The sequence below is a fragment of the Triticum dicoccoides genome, chromosome 3B (assembly GCF_002162155.2).
Source record: "Triticum dicoccoides isolate Atlit2015 ecotype Zavitan chromosome 3B, WEW_v2.0, whole genome shotgun sequence".
Taxonomy (NCBI): domain Eukaryota; kingdom Viridiplantae; phylum Streptophyta; class Magnoliopsida; order Poales; family Poaceae; genus Triticum; species Triticum dicoccoides.
The window spans coordinates 20,893,819-20,904,379 of NC_041385.1; positions in this window are offsets into that span (position 1 = coordinate 20,893,819).

Genomic DNA, 10,561 nt, shown 5'->3' on the forward strand with positions numbered 1-10,561 from the left:
GATCCTTTCAATTGGTATCAGAGTCTCGTCTCTTTATTAAGGACTTTACCGTCCGAATAGTATGGTTGACTACCACTGTTCATTGTAAATTTACTTTTGAGTGTCGTGCTGCGAATTATGAAGCACATAATCTAGCGAAATTTTCACTTTTTAGAGGTCCTGGTTGGCACGTCTGGTTTGGCGTTCCTTATAACCAGAACCGTATCCCACTTCATGTGTCTTTTGATGAATAAAGTTGATTTCACCCCTAAAAAAAAGGAGCTCCCTTGCTGTTTCTCAAAGAAAATAGAAATAGGAGCTCCCTTGCTCACCCTTACGCGGGGAATAGGTTTCCTTTTAGGCTTAAAGTGCTCCGCTTTATTGATAAAAAAGAGATACAACGAATGTTCGGAGGCTGAAGGAGCCAAAAATGACGTCCTATGGGAAGATCAAGAGTGAATTTAGCGAGGCTACGGCCCTCTTCCATTGCGCGGGGGGGATAGGTTTCGCCCCGCTATGCGTACGATAAACTATGTGTACGATTTACGTACATCATGTCAGTCGATGATCCAAGGAAGCTCACGAGCTCTTCAATCACCGCTGCCTGGGTAGGCAACGCGCACGTTCACATGCATGATCGACCGGCGGCAAGTTCCTCTCCTGTGCGGGAACAGTAGTAGCCTCTCCTTGCCACCGCCGCCGGTACAGACAGCAGCCCCACCAGATCATAGTGTCACGCTTCTCTTCGGATGCATACTTTTCGAGCAGCCATGCATTCATGCACACAGGCTGATCACTGTGCTGAGCTTGGCGACTCTCTAAGCCACCCAAAAGCTATGCCATGACAGATGCTCACTCAATCACGGCCATGCATGATGCCAAAAGCACGCATTTGTTGTTGCTTGTGCAAGCTGCACGCAGCGCGCAGCTGGGCATGAGAATTTGGGATATGAGAGTCCATGCATGCATGTTCCGTTTCGAAAGAAAAAAAGAGTCCATGCATGACGTACGAGAATACCATCATCCATTCATGCACGCATGCATGCATAGTGGCCTCAGCCTCAGGATAGCTTGCTAGCTAGTACTAGTGTACATGGATGGATGGGTATAGATAGGGTGTGCCATTGCCCTACGGCACCCAGGACAAAACCGCTACTGCATGGATGGTGCATCCCTAGCTTCTTCCATGGAGATTTTTCTCTTGTTCTTTCCGAAAAGGCTTCCTCCTTCGGTCGGTCCATGACAACTTTTGTGCATGCATGCACAGTGCACAGTCCAGAGCATTGTCGCCTCACCTTGCTGCGCACGCACGCACGTACGTACGACGGCATGCTCGCTCCATCACTGTGTGTATAAAAATCCATTGTACACCGCTCCAGAGATGACATCCATATATACGGCTGTACCTCTCCAGTCTCCAGATATGACTTCTCAACCAGGTGTGTACTACCAATCTCTTAGCACAAGAGAATAGGATCATCATACGATACGAGCATGGCTTAATTGAGAACGGAAACGACCATTGCATGCATGAACATGAGCAAACCTGAGGTTGTACTCTACGTAGGATTATTACCTGGATCTTGAGGTGCAAGCAGGCAGGAGAGGAGACACCATCACTATGGTGCGCAAAGTGAGAGAGAACCATCATGCTCTCGGAACGAGGAACACATCGCATCACGTCAAGCCGGTAGATAGACAGATAGATATGCAAAATCCAAGCACGTACACCAGAAACTCTTTTACAAATCCATCACATCTACTTGAAGTCCTGAACGTCACGGGCTACACCATGGAAAGGGCTGCAGCAATGGAGCGCCAGAAATAAATTCTACCTACCGATAGGCAAGCTCCACTGTTTGGTCTTTTCACCCTCCCTCTGATCTCTGAGGCCAACTCCACCGCGCGACCCCAAACGGACGTTCGGATTAGGCCGAATCTGTCCCTTTGGAACGCCGATGGGTACGTCCGTGTCCGGCTGTGTCCATTGGGTCGTGCGTGCGTCCACCGCGCGGCCGCACCCCAAATCGTGTCCGGGGTGGACGGGATTAAAAATAATAATTAAATAACTAAAAAAGCAAATAAACGCATTTAAAAAACATAAAACATATATATGGGTTGGCCACAAAACGGCCCAGTTTCAACGGCCACTTAAAAGGCCCAGATTCATAATTAACATAATAAGAAAATAAAAAAAACTCCTCCCGCGCGCTCCTGCCACGCCCGTCGGTGCCGTGGCCGTCGCCGTCTTCACTGGCCGCCGGTGTCGTCGTCATCGCTGACGAGGTCGACGTAGTCCGGCGGCGTCCAGAGGTGGGCCGGCGGTGCGTGGTGGACGGGGGCCTGGACGGCCGAAGGTGCCTGCACCACCTCCTCACGCAGCGACGCCTCCCGCTCCGGAGTGGGGCACCAGTTCACGCCCAGGTCGGCGGCCATCTCCAGCGCAGTACACGACCAGCCCCACCCCTGGCCCAGGAGCTTCTCGAACGCGGGCGGGTCCTCCTCCATTGGCTCCTCCGTGGCGGCCGCCGTGACGGCCGCCAGCTGCAGCTCCGGGAAGGCGACGTCCCCGGCGGCAGAGAGGGCCATGGCCTCCTCCAGGTCGTCCCACTGCCGCTCGTCGTGCGTGTTCATGGAGTCGTCCATGACACGCTGCAGGAGACGGGCCTCCTCCTCCGCTGTCATGCGAGGAGGGGGAGGGGGCAACAGAGACGGGGAAGGCGACGGCGTGGGCGTCAGGCCGCGCACCCGCGTACGCCCGCGCGGCTCTACACGTGGCCTCCGCGGCCCCGACACGGTGCCGGCGAAGTAGGACGCGCGCCGCACGTCGTGCTCGTCCTGGAGCGATGTGTCCCAGAGCGGCGAGTCGGGGGCGTACCAGTGGTCGTATTACAGGTCGTCGGGGAGGAGGCGGCAGCGGCGGTTGATCTCATCGCGCCGTGCACGGCCGGTCGCCGGCACTGGCGGGATAGGGACCTGGTCCGCGGAGAGGTGCCACCCGCTGGGGAGGTGGGCGTCGCTCCACGGGACCGGCGTCCTCGTCTCCCAGTACCTCCGGCACACGTCCGTGCAGATGTACTGCCGGTCGCGCTCGCCGGAGGGCCGAGGGGCAATGGTGAAGGGGGCCGACGCGGGGGCTCGACGGGAGGAGCGCGACGGAGACGCGGGGCTCGACGGGAGGAGCGCGGCGGAGACGCGGGGCCTCGACGGGAGGAGAGCGACGGAGACGCGGGCTCCTCCTTCACGGAGCCGCGACGGCGCCCCGAGGAGGAGGCGGCCTCGCGGTCGTGCTTGCCCTTGCCGTTCTAGAAGCCCATGGCAAGGCAGGCGGCCGGCGAGCTCGAGGAGGAGGAGGGCTAGGGTTTCTACGCTGTCGGGGTTCGAGGAGACCGCTGGGTGGCGTGGGGCAGTGGGGACGACGACCCGTCCACGCTTCCCACTTAAAGAAGGACGGCGACCGCTCGACGTGCGGATGACAGGTGGGGCCGCCCGCTCGTGCGCATTGATGTGGGCGGGTGGGAGGTAGGTGTCCGCCTGCCACGCGGCCCCGAAGTGGACGAGGCGCGCGTCCATTTGGTGTCCGCCGCGACCCAAACCCGGCGCAAGTTTGCGCTCGAAATGGGTCGGCCCGGACACAAAACGGACAGGATGGGTACGGGCCGTTGCGCGCTGGGCCGCCTCCTATGTCCCTTTTGCCCCAAACGGACAGGGCCAGACAGGATGGAGTCGCGCGGTGGAGTTGCCTGATCTCTTTGCTTGGACACTTCACCTCTGCACGAGCTTCCTTCCTTCCATGTCAAATTGCTGGGCGAGCGAGAAATCCAGTGAGATATTAAAACGCAGATGCAGTCGTGTCCCAGAGCAGCAACAGCAGATGGACAGAATCTGCAACTGCAAACCAACCAACCGGCATCAACCACACAATAACTACTTCCTGAGGGAGATCTTTGGCTCACAATGAACACCAGAGATGGTGCTCTCATTGTCAATAACTAGAGTCCCAAGTTCACGGTCGTGAGAAGAAGCTTCTTCATCAGTTGTGTTTGTTTACCAATTTTCTTAGGCCAACTCCACCGCGCGGCCCTATCTTGTCCGGCCCCATCCGTTTGGGGTAAAACGGACAAACCAGTCGGTCCAGCACGCGACGGCCCGGACCCATCTTGTCCGTTTGGTGTCCGGGCCGATCCATTTCGAGCGCAAACTTGCGCCTGGTTTAGGTCGTGGCGGACGACAAATGGACGCGCGCTCATCCGCGTCGGGCCGCGTGGCAGGCGACCACCTACCTCCCATCTGCCAACATAAATGCGCACGGGCGGGTGGCCCCATCTGTCATCCGGCCATCGAACGGTCGCGGTCCTTCTTAAATGTGGTTCGTGGACCGGTCGTCGTCCCCATCTCCACTTCCCCACTCCGGCCCTCTCTGCCCCTTCGAAAGCCGACACGACCAAACCCTAGCCGCTCCTGTTCCTCGACCTCGCCGGTCGGCCGCAGCCATGGGGCTCTGGAACTGCAAGGGGAAGCACGACCGCGAGGCCGGCTCCTCCTCGGGCCGCCGCCGCGGATTCGTGAAGAAGGAGGAGCCCGCGTCACCGCCGCGCTCCTCCCGTTGAGCCCCCGCACCGGCCCCCTTCACCATTGCCCCTAGGCCTGCCGGCGAGCGCAACCAGCAGTACCTCTGCGCGGATGTGTGCCGGAGGTACTGGGAGACGAGGACGCCGGTCCCGTGGAGCGACGTCCACCTCCCCAACGGATGGCACCTCAACGCCAACCGGGTCCCGATCCCGCCGGTGCCCGTGGGCGGTCGTGCGCGCCACGATGAGATCGAGCGCCGCCGCCGCCTCCTCCCCGACGACCTGTTCTACGACGACAGGTACGCCCCCGACTCCCGGTTGTGGAACACATGGCTCCAGGACGAGCACGACACGCGCCGCGCGTCGTACTTCGCCGGCACGGTGTTGGGGCCGCGGCGGCCACGTGCAGAGGCGCGCGGGCGTATGCGGGTGCGCGGCCTGACGCCCACGCCGTCGCCTTCCCCGTCTCCGTCGCCACCTTCACCTCCTCGCATGACAGCGGAGGAGGAGGCCTGTCTCGTGTAGCATGTCATGGAGGACTCCATGAACACGCACGACGAGCGGCAGTGGGACGGCCTGGAGGAGGCCATGACACTCTCTGCCGCCGGCGACGTCGCCTTCCCGGAGCTGCAGATGGCGGCCGTCACGGAGGGCGCGATGGAGTAGGAGCCACCGGCCGCGTTCCAGGAGCTGCTAGGCTAGGGGTGGGGCTGGTCCTGCACTGCTCCGGAGATGGCCGCCGGCGTGGGCGTGAACTGGTGCGCCACTCCGCCGCGGTCACCGGAGCGGGAGGCGTCGCCACCGGAGGAGGTGGTGCAGGCACCTCCCGCCGTTCAGCCCGTCCCCGTCTACCACGCACCGCCGGCCCACCTGCGGATGCCGCCGGCCTACGTCGACCTCGTCAGCGACGACAACGACACCGGCGGCCAGTGAAGACGACGACGGCCACGGCACCGACGGGCGCGGCAAGAGCGCGCGGGAGGTGTTTTTTTATTTTGTTTTTATGTTAATTATGAAATTGGGCCATTTAAGTAGACTGAGAAACTGGGCCGTGACCCCTATATATGTTTATTTTTTTAATGCGTTTATTTACTTTTTAGTCATTTCATTCTAGTTTTTATATTATTTTTATTCACGTCCACCCCAGACATGATTTGAGGTGCGGTCGCGTGGTGGGCGCACGGACGACCCAACGGACAAAGCCGGACACGGGCGAACCCATCGGCGCCCCAAAGGGACAAAATCCGGCCAATCCGGACGTCCGTTTGGGGTCCTGCGGTGGAGTTGGCCTTATCACTCACTTGACGGTAACAAAGACAAACTGATACAACTTGTGGGCCATCTGATCTCGCAGGCACAGATATGCGCGTGTCTTCATCCAGACCGTTCATTTCTCATCCAGTTCGACAAGATAAAGAGATTGCTGGGTGAATTACAAAGGCAGTCATGGACTACACCATGGACAGGATCCAGACTGCTTCTGGCTTTGGTGTGCAGCTGGGCACATGGGTTGTAAACATATGCACGCACACGTTCACCTCATCCACTTGCAGCTGCAGCAGCCATGGTGTGGTGAGCTAGCAAGAAGATATCTCGGCTTGGCCAACAGAGAGATGCCAAAAGCACAGCCCAGAAATCCAGCAAAGGAAACCGCCACTGTTGGGTGCTGTCAAGGTGCCTACATTCTCCTCAGCCTTTTCCCCCTCACTTTTTTTCACCAACCCCACCCCAAACAGGGCAGGTGCAGCTTTTTTCTTTTTTTGAGAATCCCCATAGCAGGTGCAGCTGGCCCTCCAGACTCCAGTAATAAAAACTCCGTACGTTCCATAACATACTATGATGTTTTTAAAAATCAAACTTCACAAACAATGACTAGGTTTATAAATAAACTATTTATCTCTACAATACCAAAATATATAAAATATGAAGCAGCATCTTTTGAAGAATTTAACAAAATATATATTGGCATTATAAGATATAATTTTTTTCTTAACAAACCCGGTCCAAGTTTATGAAGTTTGATTTTTCAAAAAATCTACTCTCTCCGTTTCTAAATGTAAGTCTTTGTAGAGATTCCACTAGGTGAACTACATACGAAACAAAATAAATAAATCCACACTTAAAATACATCTACATACTGTTGGAATTCTGCCCACAGGATCGATCACATCAAATCACGATGAACACGCGCACACGAAAACTTTTGCCAAACGCACGCGTCGTGCGTCTCTTCTCTTTATTTCTTTTTCCTTTTTCTCTGTCGATACAAAGTTGCAGCCCCGTGCACGTATATATACGCAGAGCCACCACCGACCCAACACAATCCTAGACTTTCACGGCTAACCAATCCTACCAGGACTCTCCTAGCCAAATTAACCTAAAACCTGACACGTACTAAACTGTTCCTGTACATACGTGACCTTCTAGTACTAATAGGACTCCTTATCAAACTTTGCTAACCGACTCACCTTGCATATCTAACTTGGACACCGTCAAGCTAATTAACCTATCAAGATTAAACCTAACAATCTCTCCCTAATCTTGACACTCTGTCTTCCGTGCTTCTCCGGTCTTGGCTTGTTGATGATTCATCCCTTGTCGACTCATCCGCTCGCACCACGACAAGTTAAATTGATAGGCTTCATCGACTGCAACAATCTCTCCTCAATTTCAACTTGGCGAATTTACAGACCACCTCAAATATGCCTTGGACTACCCAGCCTCGCCAGTAACCTATGGAAAACTTCACCCGGCGGACTACACCATCCACCCTAGCGAGATACATGCAGACTCCTTGTGGATCACACCACCCTGTGGACTACACCGCCCACTCCAGCCTCATGTAGAGACATGGCCTCGTTGAAGAGACTCACCTTCACTGGTTTACCGCCCCCACATAGTTGAACCTAATCCTCTCGTCGAGACACACAGACGACCTGAGCTTCATCTTCAACGCCTCCTCACATAGACGAGCACTTGGACATGACGACGACTGACGACCAACTGACCGACCGACCGACCGAGACGTGTTGACTCACACAACTCCTTGACTCATCAAACTCCCGCGGACGACGATCTTGACGACTTTCCAGCACCGCACCACGGCACCATCGCTCCTGTCAACGATCATCTTCCACCGCCTTCCCGACGACAGCCTGCCGTCTCCCTCCATGTCGCTCCGCCGAACGACGATCGCATGATCCTCCTCGTCGCTGCACCACCCAGCGACAACATCCCCCGCCCCGAGGCACAAGTCCGGTCGCGACCTCGGGGCAAGCGCGGCTTCAAATCAACCTAGCTCTTATACCAATTGTTGGGATTCGCTCACAAGATCGACCACATCAAATCACGATGAACACGCACACGAAAACTTTTGCCAAACGCACGTGTCGTGCGTTTCTTCTCTTTATTTCTTTTTCCTTTTCCTCTGTCGATACAAAGTTGCAGCCCCGTGCACGTATATATACGCAGAGCCACCACCGACCCAACACAATCCTAGACTTTCACGGCTAACCAATCCTACCAGGACTCTCCTAGCCAAATTAACCAACAACCTCACACGTACTAAACTGTTCTTGTACATACGTGACCTCCTAGTACTAATAGGACTCCTTATCAAACTTTGCTAACCGACTCACCTTGCATATTTAACTTGGACACCATCAAGCTAATTAACCTATCAAGATTAAACCTAACAATCTCTCCCTAATCTTGACACTATGTCTTCCGTGCTTTTCCGGTCTTGGCTTGTTGATGATTCATTCCTTGTCGACTCATCCGCTCGCACCACGACAAGTTAAATTGATAGGCTTCATCGACTGCAACAATCTCTCCCCAATTTCAACTTGACGAATTTACAGACCACCTCAAATATGCCTTGGACTACCCAGCCTCGCCAGTAACCTGTGAAAAACTTCACCCGGTGGACTACACCATCCACCCTAGCGAGATACATGCAGACTCCTTGTGGATCACACCACCCTGTGGACTACACCGCCCACTCCAGCCTCATGTAGAGACATGGCCTCGTTGAAGAGACTCACCTTCACTGGTTTACCGCCCCCACATAGTTGAACCTGATCATCTCGTCGAGACACACAGACGACCTGAGCTTCATCTTCAACGCCTCCTCACAGAGACGAGCACTTGGACATGACGACGACTGACGAGCAACTGACCGACCGACCGACCGAGATGTGTTGACTCACACAACTCCTTGACTCATCAAACTCCCGCGGACAACGATCTTGACGACTTTCCGGCACCGCACCAAGGCACCATCGCTCCTGTCAACGATCTTCTTCCACCGCCTTTCCGACGACAGCCTGCCGTCTCCCTCCATGTCGCTCCGCCGAATGATGACCGCATGATCCTCCTCGTCGCTGCACCACCCAGCGACAACATTGCCCGCCCCGAGGCACTAGTCGGGTCGCGACCCCGGGGCAAGCGCGGCTTCAAATCAATCTAGCTCTTATACCAATTGTTGGAATTCGCTCATAGGATCGATCACATCAAATCACGATGAACACGCGCACACAAAAACTTTTGCCAAACGCATGTGTCGTGCGTCTCTTCTCCTTATTTCTTTTTCCTTTTTCTCTGTCGATACAAAGTTGCAGCCCCGTGCACGTATATATACGCAGAGCCACCACCGACCCAACACAATCCTAGACTTTCACGGCTAACCAATCCTACCAGGACTCTCCTAGCCAAATTAACCTACAACCTGACACGTACTAAACTGTTCCTGTACATACGTGACCTCCTAGTACTAATAGGACTCCTTATCAAACTTTGCTAACCGACTCACCTTGCATATCTAACTTGGACACCACCAAGCTAATTAACCTATCAAGATTAAACCTAACAATCTCTCTCTAATCTTAACACTCTGTCTTCCGTGCTTCTCCGATCTTGGCTTGTTGATGATTCATCCCTTGTCGACTCATCCGCTCGCACCACGACAAGTTAAATTGATAGGCTTCATCGACTGCAACAATCTCTCCCCAATTTCAACTTGGCGAATTTACAGACCACCTCAAATATGCCTTGGACTACCCAGCCTCGCCAGTAACCTGTGGAAAACTTCACCCGGCGGACTACACCATCCACCCTAGCGAGATACATGCAGACTCCTTGTGGATCACACCACCCTGTGGACTACAGCGCCCACTCCAGCCTCATGTAGAGACATGGCCTCGTTGAAGAGACTCACATTCACTGGTTTACCGCCCCCACATAGTTGAACCTAATCCTCTCGTCGAGACACACAGACGACCTGAGCTTCATCTTCAACGCCTCCTCACATAGACGAGCACTTGGACATGACGACGACTGACGACCAACTGACCGACCGACCGACCGAGACGTGTTGACTCACACAACTCCTTGACTCATCAAACTCCCGCGGACGACGATCTTGACGACTTTCCAGCACCGCACCACGGCACCATTGCTCCTGTCAACGATCATCTTCCACCGCCTTCCCGACGACAGCCTGCCGTCTCCCTCCATGTCGCTCCGCCGAACGACGATCGCATGATCCTCCTCGTCGCTGCACCACCCAGCGACAACATCGCCCGCCCCGAGGCACTAATCCGGTCGCGACCTCGGGGCAAGCGCGGCTTCAAATCAACCTAGCTCTTATACCAATTGTTGGGATTCGCTCACAGGATCGATCACATAAAATCACGATGAACATGCGCACACGAAAACTTTTGCCAAACGCACGTGTCGTGCGTTTCTTCTCTTTATTTCTTTTTCCTTTTTCTCTGTCGATACAAAGTTGCAGCCCCGTGCACGTATATATACGCAGAGCCACCACCGACCCAACACAATCCTAGACTTTCACGGCTAACCAATCCTACCAGGACTCTCCTAGCCAAATTAACCAACAACCTCACACGTACTAAACTGTTCTTGTACATACGTGACCTCCTAGTACTAATAGGACTCCTAATCAAACTTTGCTAACCGACTCACCTTGCATATTTAACTTGGACACCATCAAG